Genomic DNA, 22,825 nt, shown 5'->3' with positions numbered 1-22,825 from the left:
GTTGCAACGAACATAGGCATGTAGAGGGCATTTTTGTATTGTGTTTTTGGGTTCCTATGGTATATGTTTAGGAGTGGTGTAGCTGGTTCACATATATCAATTTCCAGTTTTTTGAGAATGCTTTATAATGTTTTCCAGAAAGACTGGACTAACTGGCATTCCCACCAGCAGTGAATGAGAGTTTCTTTCTCCCACATCCCTGCCAGCACTGACCCAGTCTGTGGCATGAGATAGTACCTCATTGTTGTTTTGATTAGCATTTCCCTGACGATTAATGATGTGAAGCATTTTTTCATTTGTCTTTTGGTCATTTGTAGTTCTTCTTTGAGGAATTGTCTGTTTATTTCATCCCCCATTTTTTGATGGAGTAAGATGTTTTTTTTTCCTTTTTCTTCTTCTTTTTTCTTTTTTCCACTCAGACTACATCCTCTCCCTCTACCCCTTCCAGAGGAAAAGGAGAACGATCATCAATGGTCAAAGGCAGTCGCAGAAGCGACACCTAGAGCCGGCTTTCCTCCTCGTGGCTTCCCGTGCTCTACTATCAGAGAAACTTCTCTGGTCAACATACTATAGAAATGATCCCTGAGAGTATAGTCTTAAGATGTTTTTATCTTGTTAATTTCTGTCAGTACTTTATACAATACCTTAGATATTGGCCCCTTATCTGATGGGTGTTGGGTGAATAATTACTCCCATTCCATGGGGCCTTTGTATTCTAGTCATAGTTTCCTTTGATGTGCAGAATCTTTTCAATTTAATGTAGTTCCATTTCTTTATCTCTGGTTCAACTTGTTTGGGCTGTGGCGATTGATTCCTCCTTTCAGATGACTCTAGTCTCAATGGACTGTTTTACCTAAGTGTTCATCTATAGCCCTTCTGGTTCTGATATCACTATCTTTAATCCATTCTGATTTTACATCTGTGCATGTTGTTAGATGTTGGTCCAAGTTCGCTTTTGTGCACGCAGCTGACCAGTTGTCCCAATACCACTCACTGAAGAGGTTTTGTTGCTCTATTTTGTGTTTCTTGCCCCTTTGTCAAAAATCAATTGATTGCGTTTTGGGGGAACATTCTCTGAAGACTCATATCTATTTCATTGATCTGAGGGTCTGATTTATTCTAATACCATGCTGTTGTGATGACTGTTGCTTTGTAGTACAATTTAAAATTGGGGAAAGTGATGTCTCCCATCTTCTTTTTCTTAAGGGTTGCTTTAGCTATTTGTGGGTGTTTATTGTTTTAGTTAAATTTCAGCAGTGTTTAAACCACTTCTTTGAAGAATGTCCAGGGTATCCGAGAAATTGCATAAAATCTATATAATGTTTTGGAGAACATTGTCATTTTAATGATGATACTACTCCCAATCCATAAACAGGGTATATGCCTCCATTTCCTTGTGCCCTCCTTTTTTTTTTTTTTTTTTTTTGTTATATGTATACTTCCTTCAAATCTGAAAGTGAGTCTGACTGGGTGCAGTATTCTAGGCAAAGCTTTCGTTTCATTGAGTTTTGCCACTATATCCCACCATTGCCTTCTGGTCTTGAGGGTTTCTTGTGACAGGTATGCTGTATATTTTAAGTATGTTCCTTTGAATGTAATTTCCCTTTTTTAATCTTTATTTCTATCTGTGGGATTTGTCATTGTGACTCCAATGTGTCGGGATTTTTTTTAATTTCTATTTTCATATTCTCTTGATACTTTTGGCCACACCCGGTGACGCTCGGGAGTTACTCCTGGCTAGGAGCTCAGAAATCACTTCTGGCTTGGGGGACAATATGGGACGCAGGCAGATTGAACCGCGGCCCTCTTAGGCTAGCGCTTGCAAGGCAGATGCCTCATCGCTTGCGCCTATGCTCTAGCCCCTCTCTTGATTTTTATTTGTGGTTAGTTGAGCTTGTTCCATGATTTCTTTCAATTCTATGAGTATCCTCCATAGTGCTTCTCTAAGCTCCTTCTCTGAGAGTCTAAATAAGTGGTTGGCACTTTTTGGGTTATCAGAGGTATTATCTTCATTCTCTCTGCATGGTGGAGTCTTGCATCATTTCCCATCGTGACACTTGTAATGTGGTGTTTTCTACCTGTCCTAGGATCTGTGCAAAAACCAAAATAACTAATGATAGAAGACTGACTATGACAACTGTACTAAGCAGAACTTTTCCTAGAACCATAACAGAAGTGTTTATCCTAGACGTCATCCTAGGATCTGTGCAAAAACCAATCTCTCTAATTACAGAAGACTGACTTTGACAACCACGACTGAGCAGAGCGTTTCCTGGTACCATAAAGAAAGATGTTGGGGTTTGACAATGAATATGTCCTGAGTCTGTAGTTGGTCTCATGATAGTATGCTTCAAGGGTGGAGACACCCTGTATCTCTTAGGCCAAGGGAATTTTCTTTCTAATTTCCCCAATTCTTACTGTGCTTATATAAAAAAAATAAGCCACCCCCAAATAACTCCCAAACAAACTTGCCACATCAGCCCTCCCTCCCTTTTTCCTCTTTTTCTTTTTTCCTACATTTAAATTTATATTTATAGCTTCTAGACAAGGGCTCCCACAAACTTTCTTTAAAAAAAAAAGAACCATAGAACATGAATAATTTTGTATGGCCTCATATTTATATTGCTTCTTTCAAATTGAGAGGAAAAAAAAAAAACCAGTGGATGGTACCAGGGGCAAAGCAGTCTTACGAGCATTGCATGGAATTAAATTGATCAGAACTAACTACTCAACCCAAAGTCAATGCAAATAGAATCAAGAGACCCAAACTACACAAGCTATACACAAAATGGATCTGTTACACTAGCAGCCCAGGGGGCTAAGAGTGAAGGTATGGGATGCATAGTGGGAACAGTGGTGGAAAAGGTCAACACTAGTGATAGGAATTGCCCTAATTCACTGTCACTATGTACCTTAAATATAACTCTGGAAGACTTATAGTTCACACTGGTCTCAATAAAAATAAAAAATAAACAATAATTTATTTTAATGCTTTCAAAAATTTTTGGAAATAAGTAAAATCAGAATAAATGAGAAATTTAAAAAGTATTCATTCTAAGCTTGCTGTAAGCAAGATAAATATTCCCCTCTAACTCTCTGCTCCCCATCACTTGTATTTTGTCAGATACTCAAATTCAAGCAAAGAAGTAAGAACTTCATACTATAAGAATACAAAGTATAGAAGATACTGTTGAACTAGGACTACTGCAGTGGACTCACTATGAGTGATCCGAATTGATTGGATACAAAATCATGTTCTGCATTCTCTGTTATTATTTATTTCTTCACTAATAAATATTTTACTTTTATTTTGTAAATATTCTACATGATATACTTTACTGCATATAACATCATAAAATATTTACCTTAAAATAAAGTGTAATGAATCAATACTCTCATAATAGTATTTTCAAATATTTCCAATGATCTTAAATGTTTTTTCTAACAGGTGGTTTAAATCAACATTATAGACAACATCCACTGACAACAACAAGTGCCTGGTCTGTCTTGAGTCTCCATGTTATGGGGTTGCACAAAGAGACTCAGAATCCTCGACAAAGTTTAAGAACTTCAAGTTTTAATAGTTGGTGACTTCACAGAATCTCAGACATAAATTATGGCAGACTGTGATAGTTTTTCTACGCCTTTTTAAAGTGTGAAATAAATCCACCCAGAGCAGTTGTGCACAAATAGATAAACAGGTTACAATGTAAAATGGTGAAAATCGAAGGGTTATTAAATTACTAATTACTACTGGAAAAGTCCTGTCTTTAGTTATAATCAATAAGGATAATTTTCAGTGTTAATACCATTAAGGAAGTCCCTGTAACAGGTCTTGACTGATTGCTATAGCCTGATGTGACAGTTTCATTTGACTTCTATGGAAGTGTCAATCACTGGTCTCAAATACAGAGCACACATAAGGGTTATTTCTGGGGTTTTGTGCTTTCTTTAAAAAAGGGAAAATGGTGGTCTGAGAATAAGATAGTTGCCCTTGAACCAAGCCATTACATGGTCATCTATAACTATATATTACTTCTCTAAAATAAACCAGATAAATTGTTTTAGATAAGAAATCATGATGTTCAGAACTCCTGGATGTATTCATTTCATGGTTGGAATTTTGTTTTCTTTGAGTGGCATTGTCTGATTTTGCCATGGCCCAGTCTCTCACAAGTTTCTAATCTGTACGAGCTTTACTTTGCTTTTGAGGTAATAGGGCAGGATTGGGATTAATCCTAGTGTACTAAGGGACTACACCTAATGCTTGTGGGACTATGTAGGGTAAGGTAGCACACAAGGCAGCAAATTGACTCCTAAACTATTTCTCCTCTCCATCCTTTTGATTTTTTATATTTAACATATAAGTGATAACACAATATTTTAATATCTAATTGATATCATTTGCCACCAAGCCATCAATGTCCATCCATGTTTTAAACTGAAGTCTTTTCTTTATTTGGATAAATATATTCCACTCTATGTATATAATTCATTTTTAACTTTACCATACAACTACTAATGAACATTTAGACTTTGCCCATGTCTTAACTATAATGTTGTGTAGGGAGTCCTTTAAGAACAGGCTGAAATGCAGGACCTCGTGACAGGCACAGAACTTTGCTAAAATCGGGAAGCTTTGAGAATAAATGTAAACTTTTAAGATTTAAGACTTGTAAGGCACAGAAAGGCAACAAGCAGAGAGCTATACTAAAAGCAGGCAGCCTTAAGGAATATATAAACATTTAAGATTTAAGGCTTGTACAGAAACAAAGAAAGCACAGAATTTTGATCCTGGGAAACTGAATCTAAATTATAAAGTCTCTGTCATCTGTACATTCCGACCTGCCTGAGATGGGTTCCATTATCAGTACACCCCGACCTGATGGGCACAGATCCCATTAGCTGTACATTCCATCCTAATTGCTGATGGGTCCTGTTATCTGGACAATATGGTCTGTTCTATGTATATATTTCCTATTGACATATTTACGAGCAGAACTGTGCCCACACAAAAAAGTATATAAGCCAGGCCTTGAGTTTCATAAATGGAATTGGATTCAGATTTGGCTTAAATCCTTTTCCCACTTTTGTCTGTCTCTGTGTGTGTCTTTGTGTCTTTGTGTTTGCGCGATCTACCTCCAAGAAAGAATAACCACATCTTAATTGATGTCCCTGCAGGAAGGGGCACCCACAATATTGTGATGAAATCATGAGGGCAAAATAGTAATTTTTATTTTCTTTGTTTCTATTCATACAATAGAATATGTGAATCATATTATGGCTCTAAATTTAATATCTTGAGCAACTTTAATAATATTTTCCATAGTGGTTATACTAATTTACATGTCCACCAACACCTTTATATCGACATTTTTGTAAATACTTGCTACACATTTTAGATAACCCACTATTAATTAGATAAATGATTCACAAAGATTTTCTTCTACTGTGTGTATTATCTATTTATTTTATTTGCTACTTTTTCTGTAGAGAAGTTTAAATGAATATAATTGTATTTATAAAAATTTTGCTTTGTGACTTGGATTTTTGTGTTATTCAAAAGAATTATTGCGAGAAGGGTGCAGAAGCCATCTTGGACCATGCAGTTTCCAGCTGCCTGAGACTGGATTTCATCAGCGTTCCTGCCAGTGATCCTGCCTGCTTCAGAGGTTTTTCGGACAAACACACATTGATTCTTGCTGGGTTTTGCTGGGTGTCAGAAGGGCAGAGAAGCCATCTTGGGCTATGGTGTTTCCAGCTGCCTGAGACTGGATTTCATCAGTGTCCTGCCAATGATCCTGCCTCCTACAGAGAGTTCTTGGCTAGCTCTGCCCTCCTGCTGTGCCTTGGATGACACTGAGGACTTGAAGGGAGCTCTTTGCTTTGCTTGTCTGTCTTCCCTGAATACTTGAAGCTCTCCTAAGAGGCCTAGGAAGTGCACCCCCCGAAAAAAACTGTCACCTGTGAGTGATGCCTGTGTGTGTTTTTCCACTGTCCTGTCTCCTGAACCTCTTGGAAGTGGGCCAAAAAGGGCCCAGAAAAATAGCTCTCCAAGAGGCTCATCCAAGGGCCGGAGTGCCAAGGAACTGTTTCTGACCATGGAAACCAGCTATCCGCAGTACTCAACAGGAAGGAAGGTCCCCTGTTTGTGATGTCAGGCTGGGAAAATCTATGCCAGTGATTCCCGACTGTGAGTGTTGCCTGTGCGTGTTTTTCCACTGTCCTGTCTCCAAAACCTCTTGGGAGTGGGCCAAAAAGGGCCCAGAAAAATAGCTCTCCCAGAGGCTCTAGAAAAGCACGACTTCTCCACTTCGCTTTGCAGCTGCACACTCTTTCAAACCAATGAACCCCACCACAACACACAGGAAAAAATCACACTACAAGCGTGACAATGGAGAGACCTCGCAGGCAAACACCATGCACAGAAAATGAAGACGATAACTCGGATGACCTAAAAAATCCCAATCATCTGAGTAACCTCGCAGATATGGAGTTTAGAGTAGCGATATGGAAAATGTTTGTAGAACTCAAAAAAAAAAAAAAAAAAAAAAAGATCTATCTGAACAGAACACAAAGACAGAAATAAAAAAAAAAAAAAAAACTCCAAACTGAAATAACAGATCTGAAAAACATGATAGCTGAACTGAAAAACTCAGTGGATGGCCTCACCAGCAGGGAAACAGCAGCTGAGGACAGAATCGGAGAAATAGAAGATGAGATGCAGAAAAACACAACACAGCAGAAGAAATTGGAAAAGAACCTTAAGACAAATGATCAGGCAATGGAAAAAGTACTCAAGGAATGTGAACAGATGAAAATAGAAGTCTTTGATAAGCTCAACAGAAACAACATTAGAATCATTGGAGTCCCAGAGACCCAGGTAGGAGATCTCCAGGAAGAATCAACTGTCAAATATATTATCAAAGAGATACTCCCAGAGTTGAAAACTACATGCAATCAAATCCTGCATGCCTGAAGAGTACCAGCTAAAAGAGACCCAAAGAAAAACACCCCAAGACACATTCTCAGATAGAGATAGAATACTGAAAGCAGCAAGATCAAAAAGGGAAATTACATTCAAAGGATAATCCCTAAGACTTACAGCAGACATGTCACAAGAAACTCTCAAGGCCAGAAGACAGTGGTGGGATATTGTGACAAGACTGAATAAAATGGATGCCTCACCGAGAATACTGCACCCAGCCCAGAGTCACGTTCAGGTTTGAAGGAAGGATACATAGCTTCATGGATAAACGACAGGTCATAAATTTCACAGATGAAAAAACAGCCTTAAAGGGAAAACTGACAGGTCTACTTTAAGACAAGAGAGACCATCAAACACAGCAAACTTATCTACAAAGATGACATTACATCCTATGACAATCATTTCCCTCAATGTCAATGGACTAAATTCACCAACTAAAAGACACAGAGTGGCAGAATGGGTGAAAAAGATGAATCCAACCTTCTGCTGCCTACAAGAAACACACCTGAATAGTCAGAACAAACATAGACTCAAAATCAAAGGCTGGAGGAAAATCATCCAATCAAACAACAGCCTTAAAAAAGCTAGGGTGGCCATATTAATATCTGATGACACCAACTTTATACTCAGAAAAGTTGTAAGGGACAAAGATGGACATTATGTACTAATCAAGGAATATGTGCAACAGGAAGAAATCAGACTATTAAACATATATACACCCAATGAGAGACCAGCAAATTATCTAATATAATTACTGAAAAATCTGAAAGAAGACATCAATAATATCACAATAATTGTGGGAGAACTCAACACAACCCTGTCAACTCTTGATAGGTCAGCCAGACTAAACCCAACAAAAACATATTGGCCCTGAAAAGAGTAATGGAAGAAAAGGACTAGAATGTATATATATATATATATATATATATATATATATATATATATATATATATATATATATATATATATATATATATATATAAAACACTCCACCCCAAAAAACCTGGATACACATTCTTCTCCAATGTATATGGGCCATTCTCTAGGATAGACCACAGGCTGACACATAAAACATACCTCCAAAAAATCAAGAGGTTAGAAATCTTGCAGGCTACCTTTGCTGATCACAAGGCTCTGAAATTAGACGTGAACTACTTAGGCACACAGAAGAAAAACTTTAACAATTGGAAATTAAACAGCCTGCTACTGAACAACCAGTGTGTCCAAGAGGAAATCAAAACTTTCCTGGAAACAAATGATAATAAAGACACAAACTGCCAGAATCTATGGGACACAGCAAAAGCAGTCCTAAGAGGAAAATTTATAGCTCTACAAGCACACATCAGGAAGGAAGAAGTGGCATACCTGAATAATTTAATGATGCAGCTCATAAAATTAGAAAATGACCAACAAAGGGAACCAAAAATAGGATGACAGAAGGAAATAAGAAAACTGAAAGCAGAAATCAATGAAGTGGAAAACAAAAAAACAATCCAAAAGATGAAAGAAAGCAGAAGTTGGTTCTTTGAAAAAATAAACAAGATGATAGACCATTGGCAAAACTCACAAAGAAAGAAAGAGAGAGAGAGAGAAACCTTCTAACCCGTATTAAAAATGAGAAGGGGGAGATCACGAGAGATACTGCAGACATCCAAAGGGTAATCAGAGACTACTTTGAGAAACTTTATGCTATTAAATATGAGAACATAGAAGAAATGAATAAATTCTTGAACACTTATAACCTTCCAAAGTTAAGTAAGGAGGATACAGCATATCTAAAACCCTCCATCACTATTGAGGAAATTGAAACTGTAGTTAAACATCTGCCCAAAAAGAAAAGACCAGGCCCAGATGGATTTACTAATGAATTCTTTCAAATCTTTCAAGAGGAGCTACTACCAATCCTAGCCAGGCTCTTCCATGAAATTGAAAAAAAAAACGCGAGCACTCTCAAACAGCTTTTATGAAGCCAACATCACCGTGATACCAAAACCAGACAGAGATGCTGCCAAAAAAGAAAATTACAGACCAATATTTCTGATGAATGCAGATGCAAAATCTTCAACAAAATCCTGGCAAATAGGATCCAATGCGTCGTCAAGAATATCATACACTATGACCAAGTAGGTTTCATCCCAGGAATGCAAGGATGGTTTAACATCCATAAATCTATCAACATCATACACAACATCAATAACAAGAAAAATAAAAATTACATGATCATATCAATAAACGCAGAGAAAGCATTTGATAAGGTCCAACACCCATTCTTGATCAAAACTCTCAGCAAGATGGAATTGGAAGGAAACTTTCTCAATCTAGTTAAAGCCATCTACCACAAGCCAATGGCAAATATTATCCTCAATGGAGAAAAACTAAAAGCTTTTCCTCTAAATTCTGGTACAAGACAAGTCTGTCCACTCTCACCACTCCTCTTCAACATAGTACTGGAAGTGCTTGCTATAGCGATCAGGCAAGAAAAAGATATCAAGTGAATCCAGATAGGAAAGGAAGAAGTCAAGCTCTCACTCTTTGCAGATGACATGATACTCTATTTAGAAAACTCTAAAGACTCTACCAAAAAGCTTCTCGAAACAATAGATTCACATAGCCAGGTGGCAGGCTACAAAATTAACACACATAAATCAATGGCCTTCTTATACACCAATAATGATAGGAAGAGATGGACATCAAGAAGGCAATCCCATTCACATTAGTGCCAAACAAACTCAAATATCTTGGAGTCAACTTGACCAAAGATGTGAAGGACCTATACAAAGAAAACTATAAAGCCCTGGTCCAAAAAATAAGAGAGGACACACGAAATGGAAACACATACCCTGCTCCTGGATTGGCAGGATTAACATCATTAAAATGACAATACTCCCCAAAGCATTATACAGATTTAATGTGATCCCCTTAAAAATACCCATGACATTTTTCAAAGAAGTGGATCAAACACTTATGAAGTTCATCTGGAACAATAAACACCTTCGAATAGCTAAAGCACTCCTAGGGAAAAGGAAAATGGGAGGCATTACTTTCCCAAACTTTAAACTGTACTACAAAGCAATAGTTATCAAAACAGCATGTTATTGGAATAAAGATGAGTGGAATAGGCTTGAGTTCTCAGACAATGTTCCCCAGACATACAATCACATAGTTTTTGACAAAAGAGCAAGAAATTGTATGTGGAGCAGAGAAAACCTCTTCAACAAGTGATGCTGGCACAACTGGTTAGCCACTTGCAAAAAAAAGTGAACATAGGCCCCCATTTAACATCATGTACAAAGGTAAAATCCAAATGGATTAAAAACCTTAATATCAGACCTGATACCATAAGATATATAGAACAACACGTAGGTAATGACATGACATTGAGACTAAAGGCATCTTCAAGGAGAAAAGTGCACTTTCCAAACAAGTGGAAGCAGAGATTAACAGATGGAAATACATTAAGCTGAGAAGCTTCGGCACCTCAAAAGAAATAGTGCCCAGGATACAAGAGCCACCCACCATGTGTGAGAAAGTATTCACCTAATACCCATAAGAATAAGGGCTAATATCCAAAATATACAGGGCACTGACAGAACTTTACAAGAAAAAAACATCAAATCCCATCAAAAAATGGGGAGAAGAAATAACAGACACTTTGATAAAAAAGAAATACAAATGGCCCAAAGGCACATGAAAAAATGCTCCTCATCACTGATCATCAGGGAGATGCAAATCAAAACAACAATGAGATACCATCTCACACCACAGAGATTGGCACACATCACAAAAAATGATAACAATCGGTGCTGGTGGGGATGTAGAGAGAAAGGAACTCTTATCCACTGCTGGTAGGGATGCCGTCTAGTCCATCCTCTATGGAAAGCGATATGGAGATTTCTCCAAAAACTGGAAATTGGGGCCCGGAGAGATAGCACAGTGGCGTTTGCCTTGCAAGCAGCTGATCCAGGACCAAAGGTGGTTGGTTCAAATCCCGGTGTCCCATATGATCCCCCGTGCCTGCCAGGAGCTATTTCTGAGCAGACAGCCAAGAGTAACCCCTGAGCACCGCCGGGTGTGGCCCAAAAACCAAAAAAACAAAACAAAAACAAAAACTGGAAATTGAGTTCTCATTCGACCTAGCTATTCCACTCCTAGGGATATACCCTGGAACACAAGAATACAATAAAAAAAAAAAAAACCTTTCTCACACCTATATTTATTGCAGCACTATTCACAATAGCCAGGCTCTGGAAACAACCAAGATGCCCTTCAACAGATGAATGGCTAAAGAAACTGTGGTACATATACACAATGGAATATTATGCAGCCGTCAGGAGAGATGAAGTCATGAAATTTTCCTATACATGGATGTATATGGAGTCTATTATGCTGAGTGAAATAAGTCAGAGAGAGAGAGAGAGAGAGAGAGAGAGAGAGAGAGAGAGAGAGAGAGAGATGCAGAATAGTCTCACTCATCTATGGGTTTTAAGAAAAATAAAAGTTGGGCCCGGAGAGATAGCACAGCAGTGTTTGCCTTGCAAGCAGCCGAACCAGGACCAAAGGTGGTTGGTTCGAATCCCGGTGTCCCATATGGTCCCCCGTGCCTGCCAAGAACTATTTCTGAGCAGACAGCCAGGAGTAACCCCTGAGCAATGCTGGGTGTGGCCAAAAAAAAAAAAAAAAAACAAACAAGAAAAATAAAAGTCATCTTTGCAACAATTCTCAGAGACAATGAGAGGAGGGCTGAAACTTCCAGCTCACTTCATGAAGCTCACCACAAAGAGTGGTGAGTACAGTTATAAAAATAACTACACTGAGAACTACCATAATCATGTGAATGAATGAGGGAACTGGAAAGCCTGTCTAGAGCACAGGTGGTGGTGGGGTGGGATGGAGGGAGATTTGGGACATTGGTGGTGGAAATGTTGTACTGGTGAAGCGAGGTGTTCTTTACATGACTGAAACCTAATCACAATCATATTTGTAATCAAGATGTTTAAATAAAGAAAAAATGATTGTAAAAAAAATAAATAAGACTTGAATATTCACAGAAAAAGAATTATTGCTAAAATCATGGTTAATAAATAGTCCCTGACCTCAGACTTTCCCCCTCCCTACTCTAGGGGGGAGGAGCACGGGGAGGAGCCGGGCAGATAGCCAGCTTCCAGTTCTCTCCCATCTGGGAGGCAAGCTCTTTCCAGGTATGGGGTTTAGAGACTCCCCATACCGTAGGCCTTTTCCCTAGCTTTGGGGGTGCTGGGAGGCATGGCAGGCCCCCAACCCTTCCCCTATTTCTCCCCTGACTTCAATGTAGGATATACAGATTCTAGGATTTTCAATACAGAAACATGATACCAACAATAGAGACTATGTGAAAAATAAAACTATTGGCACTACAGACAATGAGCTGGATTGGACAAACTAGTTTTCTTGGAGCCTAGAGTTGGTCTTATGCTAGGAAACTTCAGGGGTAGGGTCTCCTTGTATTTAGGCCAAGGCTTTTCCTTTCCATGTCCCCCATATTTTGGTGAGCCTATGCAAACGATAATTGCCACTCTAACACCGTTTTTACTGGGCTCCTTTGACTCTAAACCTTAAAAAAAAAAAGCCCACTTAAACTTTTGAGGTTAATTTAAACTAATATGCATGTGCATGGAAATGTAAAAAACTACTATGCCTTCAAGTTTAAGAAGCTACATAAATTTTATGGCTTTAGATTGGTTGGTGTACTACTAAGAAATGGTATAATGTACTACAATATGGGGACTTGAGGGACAAAGTAATTGTATATGGGTTTTGTTTTATTTTTCTTAATGTCCTTTGACTGTAAGTTCAAAATTAAGGTGGAAGCAAGGGTATTTCTTCTGAGAACTCTGTTTTGGGGTAACTTTACCTTGTCCTCTTTCTTTGCATCATTGTTCACATAATTAAAAATAAAAGAAAAAAAGAAAGAAAAAAAAAAAGAGAAAGAGTAAATAGTCCCTGTTTTACTTGAGAGATTTGATTTAACTTACTTTTGCATTTTTTTAATCTGGTTATAGTGCAATATGTGATTTGTATAAGATAGTAATGTAGTTTCATTCTTTTAGATGTAATTGTTTAATATCTCCAACATCATTCATTGAAGAAGCAATATCCTTTCTCATTGAAATGAGTTCCATTGAGTTGAAACTTAATTTGAGTTCCCTTGCCAAGAGCTACTAATCTCTATATGCTTGGATTTATTTTAGGATCTTAGATTATTTTCCATTTGTATATTTATTTTAAATAATATTAATTTTATTATAATTTTAAATCAGGCAAAGATATTGCTCTTACTACTCTAGATATGTTCTCTTTCAGATTGCATTCAGGGTCTCTTATACTTCAATAACATTTTTTCTGTGGAAAAATGGCTTCTAGTTTAAATGTAAATTTTACTAAATTTATAGATGATTAAAATAGTATGAGCATTTTTACAATATTAATTCTTTGGTTATGGAAATATCTACCCTTCTATATATTTCTGCAATTTATCTCACCAATGTTCTTTAATTTTCAGTGTAAATACTTTTTTACCAGCTAGGTAATTGATAACTAATTTATTATTTTGATATTATTGGAAATAAGAATGTTTCCATATTTCTTTTCAGATTTTTGTGAATATATAACAATGATTCTCCCTTTTATTAATTTTGTAGCATACAGTGGTGAATTTACTGATTTTCTTACTTTTAGGCTATTATATATTACATATTGAATACAGATAGTTTTACTTTTCTTGCCTATTTGCTTTTATTTCTTTACTAATTGTACTGTCTATGTTTTCTAATCTTGGATCAGAGAATAGTAGAGCAGTTAAGCACTTGCCTTCCAAGTAACCAACCCAAATTTGATCCCAGGCATCCCATATGGTTCCGCTAAAAACTGCCAGGAGTAGTCCTGAATGCAGAGCCATGAGAAACCCCAGAGCATCACCAGGTGTGCCTCTCAAAAAAACTTTTAGTATTATTTTGAATAAATATGGCAACAAGTGAACACTTTTTATCCTAGCAGAAAAACAACCCATTATTACCATAATTTTAGCTATGAGCTTGCAGCTTATAAATCTTATGTTTTATTTTTGTGTTTTTAATATGAAAATATTAAAATAAAATGCTTCCTCTGTATTTGCTAATGTGTTGAACATTAATGCTATCATTAATATGCTAAATACTGTCATGTACATATGTAGATTTTGCGTTCTGTACATAGAAACTCTCATGTACCTAAGGGTTTAGTTACATTAATCTAATAGTGTTCAAACCTTTTAAAATCACATTAAATTAGGTTTGCTAATATTTTGCTGTGAATTTGTGTTTCCATCATATTAACCTTAGCTGACTTTGTTATCAAGGTATTCTTGACCTCAAATTGAGTTTGGATAGTGCATGTCTCTCCAATTTTTGAAATTATTTAAAAAAGATTAATGGTAATTCTTTATTAAATGTCTGGCAAAATTCTCAAGTGAAATCAGAGGGCTGGCCTGACTTTTCTGAGTATGGAGGGTTTTTTTTTTTTTATTCCAGTGTTAAAACTCATTATTTTTATTTGCTCAAAGTTTTCATTTTTCCTGTTATAAGTTATGTAAGTTTTCATTTCTCCTGAAATGGTAAGCTATGATTTGGTAAGTTATGTAATTCTGGGAATTTATACATTTTTTTCTGGAATATAAGTTCTTTTGTGAGGGTCCGGAGTGATAGCACAGTGGTAGGGCATTTGCCTTGAAAGCGGCTGATCCACGATGGACCTGGGTTTGATCCATTGTCCCATATGGTCCCCAAAGCCAGGAGAGATTTCTGAGCTCATAGCCAGAAGAAACCCCTGAGCGTCATTGGGTGTGGCCCAAAAACTAAAAAAGAAAAAAAAAGACTTTGGGTAAATTTTCATTGCTGTGCTACATGTGATGTGTGTAATTTGTAATGTTATTTGTACTGTGTTACCATGTCTGTTTTTTTTTTTTTTCAATTTCTCTTTTTTTCTAAGCTTAGCAAAATTTTACTCTTTTTTTTTGTTTGTTTGTTTTGTTTTGGGGTCATACCGGCAGTACTACAGAAGTTACTTCTGGCTCTATGCTCAGAAATTGCAGGCTCAAGGGACCATATGGGATGCCGGGATTCAAACCACTGTCCTTCTGCATGCAAGGCAAATGCCCTATCTCCATACTATCTCTCCGGCCCCTAAAATTTTACATTTTTTTAATCTTTAAAAGATGAAGGCATTCTGTCTCCTGCCTCATATCAGGTACATCTGCCTGAGAGAGACTCTCCTGACTCTTATATCAATTGGGAATCCCAGGACAGCTAATGCCACCTCCAAAATCTCCCCTCAAGCTGCTTCTGCATTCCAACACTGTCCTGATCAGCATTACAAAGAACTGGGAGGAATTTCATTACCTAACTTGAAGCTCTACTACGAAGATATAGTGATAAAAAAAAAAAAAGCATGGTTTTGGAACAAAAACAGACTTTCAGACCAAAGTATCAAAATATAATATTCAGTGAAAAACCTCCAAGTATATGGTCATTTAATCTTTAACAAAGAAGTCAATCACTTGAAATGAAATAAAGACAGTTTGTTCAAAAAATGGCATTGGATAATCATATGTAAGAAGTTAAAGATCAATCCATATCTCACACCTTACACAAAATTCAATTCAAAATGGAAAAGAACTTGAGATTAGATGCAAATCCACAAAATTCACAGAGTAAAACATAGAACAGTTATAACACTTCAAAACTTAGACTCAGAGAAATCTTTGATGGTAGGATGCCAATGGCAAGGGCTATAGCACCACATCTGGGTAAATGGGACTACTAAACTAAAACTAAAACGTTTCTATATGGCAAAAGAAACATTGAAAGAAAGAAGACAGAAAACTGAATGAAGGAAAAATTTTGCATCAAATAAAGGGTTAATATCTAGGATATACAAAGCACTCACAAAGGTAAATTCCACAAAACCTAAAATCCCCATCCAATAAAGGGAGAGTAAATGAACAGACACTTCTCTGTGGAAGATCAACAGATGGACAACAGGCACATGAAAAATGTTTATCATCACTTATCATTAGGGAAATCCAAATCAAGACAATGAAATATCATCTTACATCAGTGAGGATGGCATATATCAAAAATACTGGGAACAATCTCTGTTGGCTGAGATGTGGTTTGAAAGGAACACTCATCCACTGCTGGTGGGAATGCCCCTAGGGAAAACAGTATGGAAGGTTCTCAGCGAACTCAAAACTGAGCTGCCATATCACCCAGAAGTCACTCTTTGGGGATATCTATCCCCAGGACAGAAAAGCATTCATCCAAAAGGATGTATGCACACTTTATTCATTGCAGAATTCAGTACAATAGCTAAGATTTGAATCAACCTAGTTATTCAACAAAAGATCATGAAGATGTGGTATATATACATATACAATGGAATACTACCAAGATGTAAGGAATGATGCAACCATTGTTCAATAAAAACTATCTTAATTCACACATACACATCTCTAGGGGTTCTGGAGAGATTGTACAGTAGGTAAGGTGTTTGATTTGTAAACGGCTGACTGGACATCCCTGGCATCACAAATTGTCCTCTGAGAATTGCCAGGAGTAACTCCTGAATGCAAACCCATAAGTAGTAACTCCTAAGCACTACTAATGGCTGAAAAATAAAATAAAAGAAGGAAAAAGAAAGGATTTCTCAGTAATTATCCTGATATTTATCTTCAATATATACCAGAAATTTAAACATATCAAGGATTTAATAAGTATTTCTGTCAGTTGGACTCTTCTCACAGCTTGAAATAATTATTGTATCCTGCAACTTCTACATGACCTTCACCTCTGCTCCAGTCACATTGGTCTTTTTATATTTGAAGAAAATTCAAACTCTTTTCCCAGGACTTGGCTTTTCTCTATTTATGGACATTATAGTTTGTTTGTTTGTTTGTTGTTTTGGTCACACCCAGAAGTGCTCAGGGGTTACTACTGGCTCTACGCTCAGAAATCCCCCCCAGCAGGCTCGTGGGATCATATGAGATGCCGGGATTCTCCTGCATGCAAGGCAAATGCCTTACCGCTCTGCTATCTCTCCTGCCCTATTTATGGAATTTTTTAAATTCATTTCTTTGGAGTGGCAGTTGTCACAGTGAGAGTCTGCCTTGTAAATTTGTTTTTAGGGTTAGGGATAGGGTATTGATAAAAAAAAAATCTAGCTGTGCTCAGGGTTTATCCATGAATCAGGGATTACCTTTAGCTATGCTCTGTCAAATTTATGTAGTGCTGGGGGTAGAACTCGGGTTGGCTTCGTGTAAGGCAAACACCTTATCCACTGTACACTACTCTGTAAATGGTACTGTACCCTACTATGTAAATGATATCAAAAATGTCTGCTTGCCAATATGGAGATTCCTTCAAAAACTAAAAATTGAGCTCCCATACAATCCAGCTATACCACTCCTAGGGATATACCCTAGGAACACAAAAATACAATACAAAAATTCCTTCCTTACACCTATATTCATTGCAGCACTATTTACAATAGCCAGACTCTGGAAAACAACCAAGATGCCCTTCAACAGACGAATGGCTAAAGAAACTGTGGTACATATACACAATGGAATATTATGCAGCTGTCAGGAGAGATGAAGTCATGAAATTTTCCTATACATGGATGTACACGGAATCTATTATGCTGAGTGAAATAAGTCAGAGAGAGAGAGAAAAACGCAGAATGGTCTCACTCATCTATGGGTTTTAAGAAAAATGAAAGACACCCTTGTAATAATAATTTTCAGACACAAAAAGAAAAGAGCTGGAAGTTCCAACTCACCTCAGGAAGCTCACCACAAAGAGTGGTGAGTTTAGTTAGGGAAATAACTACATTTTGAACTGTCCTAATAATGAGAATGTATGAGGAAAATGGAGAGCCTGTCTAGAGTACAGGCGGGGGTCGGGTGGGGCGAAGGGAGACTTGGGACATTGGTGATGGGAATGTTGCACTGGTGATGGGTGGTGTTCTTTACATGACTGAAACCCAAACACAATCATGTATGTAATTAAGGTGTTTAAATAAATTAAAAAAAAAGAATTGTCAAACTATCAAAAAAAAAGAAACTGTGGTACATATACACAATGGAATATTATGCAGCCTTCAGGAAATATGAAGTCATGAAATTTTCCTATACATGGCTGTACATGGAATCTATTATGCAGAATGAAGTAAGTCAGAGGGAGAGAGAAGCAGAATAGTCTCACTCATCATTTTAAGGAAAATGAAAGATATCATTTTAAGAAAAAATGAAAGACATTATTTTAAGAAAAATGAAGGACATTCTTGCAATAATTTTCAGAGACAAAAGAGAGGAGAGCTGAAAGTTCCAACTCACTACATGAAGCTCAACACAAAGAGTGATGAGTGCAGTTAGAGAACTAACTACATTGAGAACTATCATAACAATGTGAATGAAAGAGGGAAGTAGAAAGCCTGTCTAGAGTACAGGCCAGGGTGGGGTGGGGAGGAGGGAGATTTGGGACATTGGTGATGGGAATGTTGCACTGGTGAAGAGGGGGTGTTCTTTACATGACTGAAATCCAACCACAATCATGTTTGTAATCAAAGTGTTTAAATAAAGATATTTTAAAAAGTCTGCGTGCTCTTTTATCATTTTATAGACTCATTTTTTCTTTTATATTATCCTCACCCATCATCAGTCAACACTATAATTTCCCTTACAAAATCATTTTTATTTCCTACTTCTGTTATGAAGAAAAAAAATTTTTTTTATTTTTGGGTCACACCCAGCAGCACTCAGGGGTTACTCCTGGCTCTGCGCTCAGAAATCTCTCCTGACAGGCTCAGGGGACCATATGGGAAGCCAGGATTTGAACCACCATCCTTCTGCATGAAAGGCAAACACCCTACCTCCATGCTATCTCTCCGGCCCCAAGAAATTTTGTTTTAATCATCATTAGGCTTCTAGATTTAGTGGACAGTACTCTAGAATTTGAAGATCATTCTCATAAAATTTCTCATCTAAGCTTGCTATTATCTCCATTAAAATACTTAATTAGGCACTGGAGAAATAGTACAGTGGATAGGGACTACAGTGGACCAGCATTTGATCCCTGGCATCCCTGAACCTTTCAGGAATAAAACATGAATGTAGAGTTAGGAACGAGTCGTGAGTTTCACTGAGTATGTACTACAGACACAGACACACAGACACAGACACACAGACACAGACACACACACACACAGACACACAGACACACACACACACACACACACAAACTAGTTTAAATCACATATCTAAAATTCAGCAGAGATCTGTCTCCTGATGCTCACACCCCACTATCTTTTTTTTTTTTTTTTTTTTTTTTTTTTAATTTTTATTTTTATTTATGAGAACAAGGGTGCAAAGTAAGAGGACAAGGTAAAGTTACAGTGGAAGGACAATCACCCATAACATAATTCTCAGAAGTCCCCTTGCTGATATATTAACTTTGAAATTTCAGCCAAAGAACATTAAGATAAATAAGACAGAATCCATGTACAATTACTTTGTCCCTCAAGTCCCCAGATTGTAACACATTATAATATTTCTTAACAGTACACAAGGCAATCTAAAGCCATAAAACTTACGTAACTCCTTAAACATTACAGGCATAGTATTTTCTTACATTTCCATATACATGCATATTAGCTTAAGTTAACCTCAAATTTTAAGTGAGTTTTTTTAAGGATTAGAGTCAAAGGAGCACAGTAAGAATGGTGTTAGAGTGGCAATTGTTGTTTGCATAGGCCCACCAAAATATGAGGGACATGGAAAGAAATAACCTTGGCCTAAGTACAAAGAGACCAGACCCCTGAAGTTTCCTGGCACAAGACCAAGTCTAGGCTCCAAGCAAGCTAGATCGTCCAATCCAATACATTGTCTGTAGTGCCAGCACACTTTTATTTTTCACACAGTCTCTGTTGTTGGTATCATGTTTCTGTATTAAAGATCCTGGAATCTGCATATCTTACATTGAAGTCAGGACGTGGAGCATCCTCTCCTTTCACCTCACAATCAAAGGGCAACACAGGGAGCCCTGTCCTGTAAGCAGGTCGTTGTTGTTGTTAAGTCTTCTCAGTGTTAAGGGAAGTCTCTTTTGAGCAGGTCGAAGTCTGAGCAGTGTAGGTCTTCCGTGGTAGAGGATTGCTTCCAGGTGATGTTATAGACCAGCCTGGATGTTTCGTGGATGGCTTTCCTGGTTCAGGGGAGAATGGAATATGCCCTTTCTTCTGAGGTCTGTGCCAGGTCGTTATGTCAATGTTCAGGGTGTAAGGTCCCTTTGCACTACAAGGTTTGTGTGTTCCAATCTCTATTAGATAGGATCTTATTTGTATTTATACTATTTTCCCATTTTAATGTGCCTATGCAAATAAGAAGCAATGCCACATGGTGTTATTGGCGCATATGGGGGCCATAAGAACAATTACAATGATTCCATTAACATGATTCAATCATAAGCATTAAACTGGGGGACTCTTCCACCAAAATTCCTTGTTAAACAGCTCAAAAAGAGAAGATAAAAAGTGGTTAGAATCATCACTGTATAAGACAACATTTAGTAAGAATTATAGCTGTCAGAGAAAAAACACAAAATATTCTAAAGAAATACGTGTCCATTTTATGTATCTTGAAACAGTTTGGGGTTGTCACACACAATGCACAGCTTTGGACTGTGATTACGATTCTACACTACTGAAGTTAAAAAGAGTAAACTAGGTTAGTGATGTTTGAGAAGGGGTTAGAGAGTTAAGGAGTAAAAAAGAGCTTTGTAGGGGTGTGGGAAAGCGGAGAATAAAAAATAAACAATCTGTATACGGAAAACATAACATAAGAATAAGGAATATTCTGAATATATGAAATACATAAAGTACGCGCGGGGGCGTAAGCCCCCGCGCGGTTCTGTAGTTTTTGGATGCCTAGGAAGAAATCTCTCACCCCCTCCTCCCAGGGCCGGATTAACCAGGCGTGGCCCTGAAGACCCGCCCGGTGTGGGGGGAATCATGCTCTCCTGGACAAAGTGGTCAGCCCAGGGTCCTATGGCTAGCTGTCCTGCCCAGAGCCCCCATCATACCAGTCAAAAGCCCACGAAGTCCTGGCATGTGGAGTGCTCTGGTCCCAGCCGAGCCTCTGCAGTTGTTGGCTGCCCAGGGAGGAATTTCTCACCCCCTCCCCCCAGGGCCCGATTAACCAGGCGTGGCCCTGAAGACCCGCCTGATGTGGGGGAATCTTGTTCCCCTGGACTAAGTGGCCAGCCCAGGGGTCCTATGGCTAGCTGTCCTGCCCAGAGCCCCCAACATACCAGGCAAACACACCAAGAAATCCTGGCATTCGGAGTGTTCTGGGCCCAGCTGAGCCTCTGTAGTTTTTGGATGCCTAGGAAGAAATCTCTCACCCCCTCCTCCCAGGGCCGGATTAACCAGGCGTGGCCCTGAAGACCCGCCCGGTGTGGGGGGAATCATGCTCTCCTGGACAAAGTGGTCAGCCCAGGGTCCTATGGCTAGCTGTCCTGCCCAGAGCCCCCATCATACCAGTCAAAAACCCACGAAGTCCTGGCATGTGGAGTGCTCTGGTCCCAGCCGAGCCTCTGCAGTTGTTGGCTGCCCAGGGAGGAATTTCTCACCCCCTCCCCCCAGGGCCCGATTAACCAGGCGTGGCCCTGAAGACCCGCCTGATGTGGGGGAATCTTGTTCCCCTGGACTAAGTGGCCAGCCCAGGGGTCCTATGGCTAGCTGTCCTGCCCAGAGCCCCCAACATACCAGGCAAACACACCAAGAAATCCTGGCATTCGGAGTGTTCTGGGCCCAGCTGAGCCTCTGTAGTTTTTGGATGCCTAGGAAGAAATCTCTCACCCCCTCCTCCCAGGGCCGGATTAACCAGGCGTGGCCCTGAAGACCCGCCCGGTGTGGGGGGAATCATGCTCTCCTGGACAAAGTGGTCAGCCCAGGGTCCTATGGCTAGCTGTCCTGCCCAGAGCCCCCATCATACCAGTCAAAAGCCCACGAAGTCCTGGCATGTGGAGTGCTCTGGTCCCAGCCGAGCCTCTGCAGTTGTTGGCTGCCCAGGGAGGAATTTCTCACCCCCTCCCCCCAGGGCCCGATTAACCAGGCGTGGCCCTGAAGACCCGCCTGATGTGGGGGAATCTTGTTCCCCTGGACTAAGTGGCCAGCCCAGGGGTCCTATGGCTAGCTGTCCTGCCCAGAGCCCCCAACATACCAGGCAAACACACCAAGAAATCCTGGCATTCGGAGTGTTCTGGGCCCAGCTGAGCCTCTGTAGTTTTTGGATGCCTAGGAAGAAATCTCTCACCCCCTCCTCCCAGGGCCGGATTAACCAGGCGTGGCCCTGAAGACCCGCCCGGTGTGGGGGGAATCATGCTCTCCTGGACAAAGTGGTCAGCCCAGGGTCCTATGGCTAGCTGTCCTGCCCAGAGCCCCCATCATACCAGTCAAAAGCCCACGAAGTCCTGGCATGTGGAGTGCTCTGGTCCCAGCCGAGCCTCTGCAGTTGTTGGCTGCCCAGGGAGGAATTTCTCACCCCCTCCCCCCAGGGCCCGATTAACCAGGCGTGGCCCTGAAGACCCGCCTGATGTGGGGGAATCTTGTTCCCCTGGACTAAGTGGCCAGCCCAGGGGTCCTATGGCTAGCTGTCCTGCCCAGAGCCCCCAACATACCAGGCAAACACACCAAGAAATCCTGGCATTCGGAGTGTTCTGGGCCCAGCTGAGCCTCTGTAGTTTTTGGATGCCTAGGAAGAAATCTCTCACC

General features: G+C 39.2%; 1 pseudogene; it reads right to left on the bottom strand.

Annotated features, from left to right (window-relative positions):
* Window positions 1-410: 410 nt before the first annotated feature.
* LOC126021382 (uncharacterized) lies at window positions 411-598 on the bottom strand (annotated as a pseudogene).
* Window positions 599-22,825: the final 22,227 nt, after the last annotated feature.

This window comes from Suncus etruscus, chromosome 10 (genome assembly GCF_024139225.1).
Source record: "Suncus etruscus isolate mSunEtr1 chromosome 10, mSunEtr1.pri.cur, whole genome shotgun sequence".
NCBI lineage: Eukaryota > Metazoa > Chordata > Mammalia > Eulipotyphla > Soricidae > Suncus > Suncus etruscus.
This window is presented reverse-complemented; position numbering and strand designations above follow the sequence as displayed.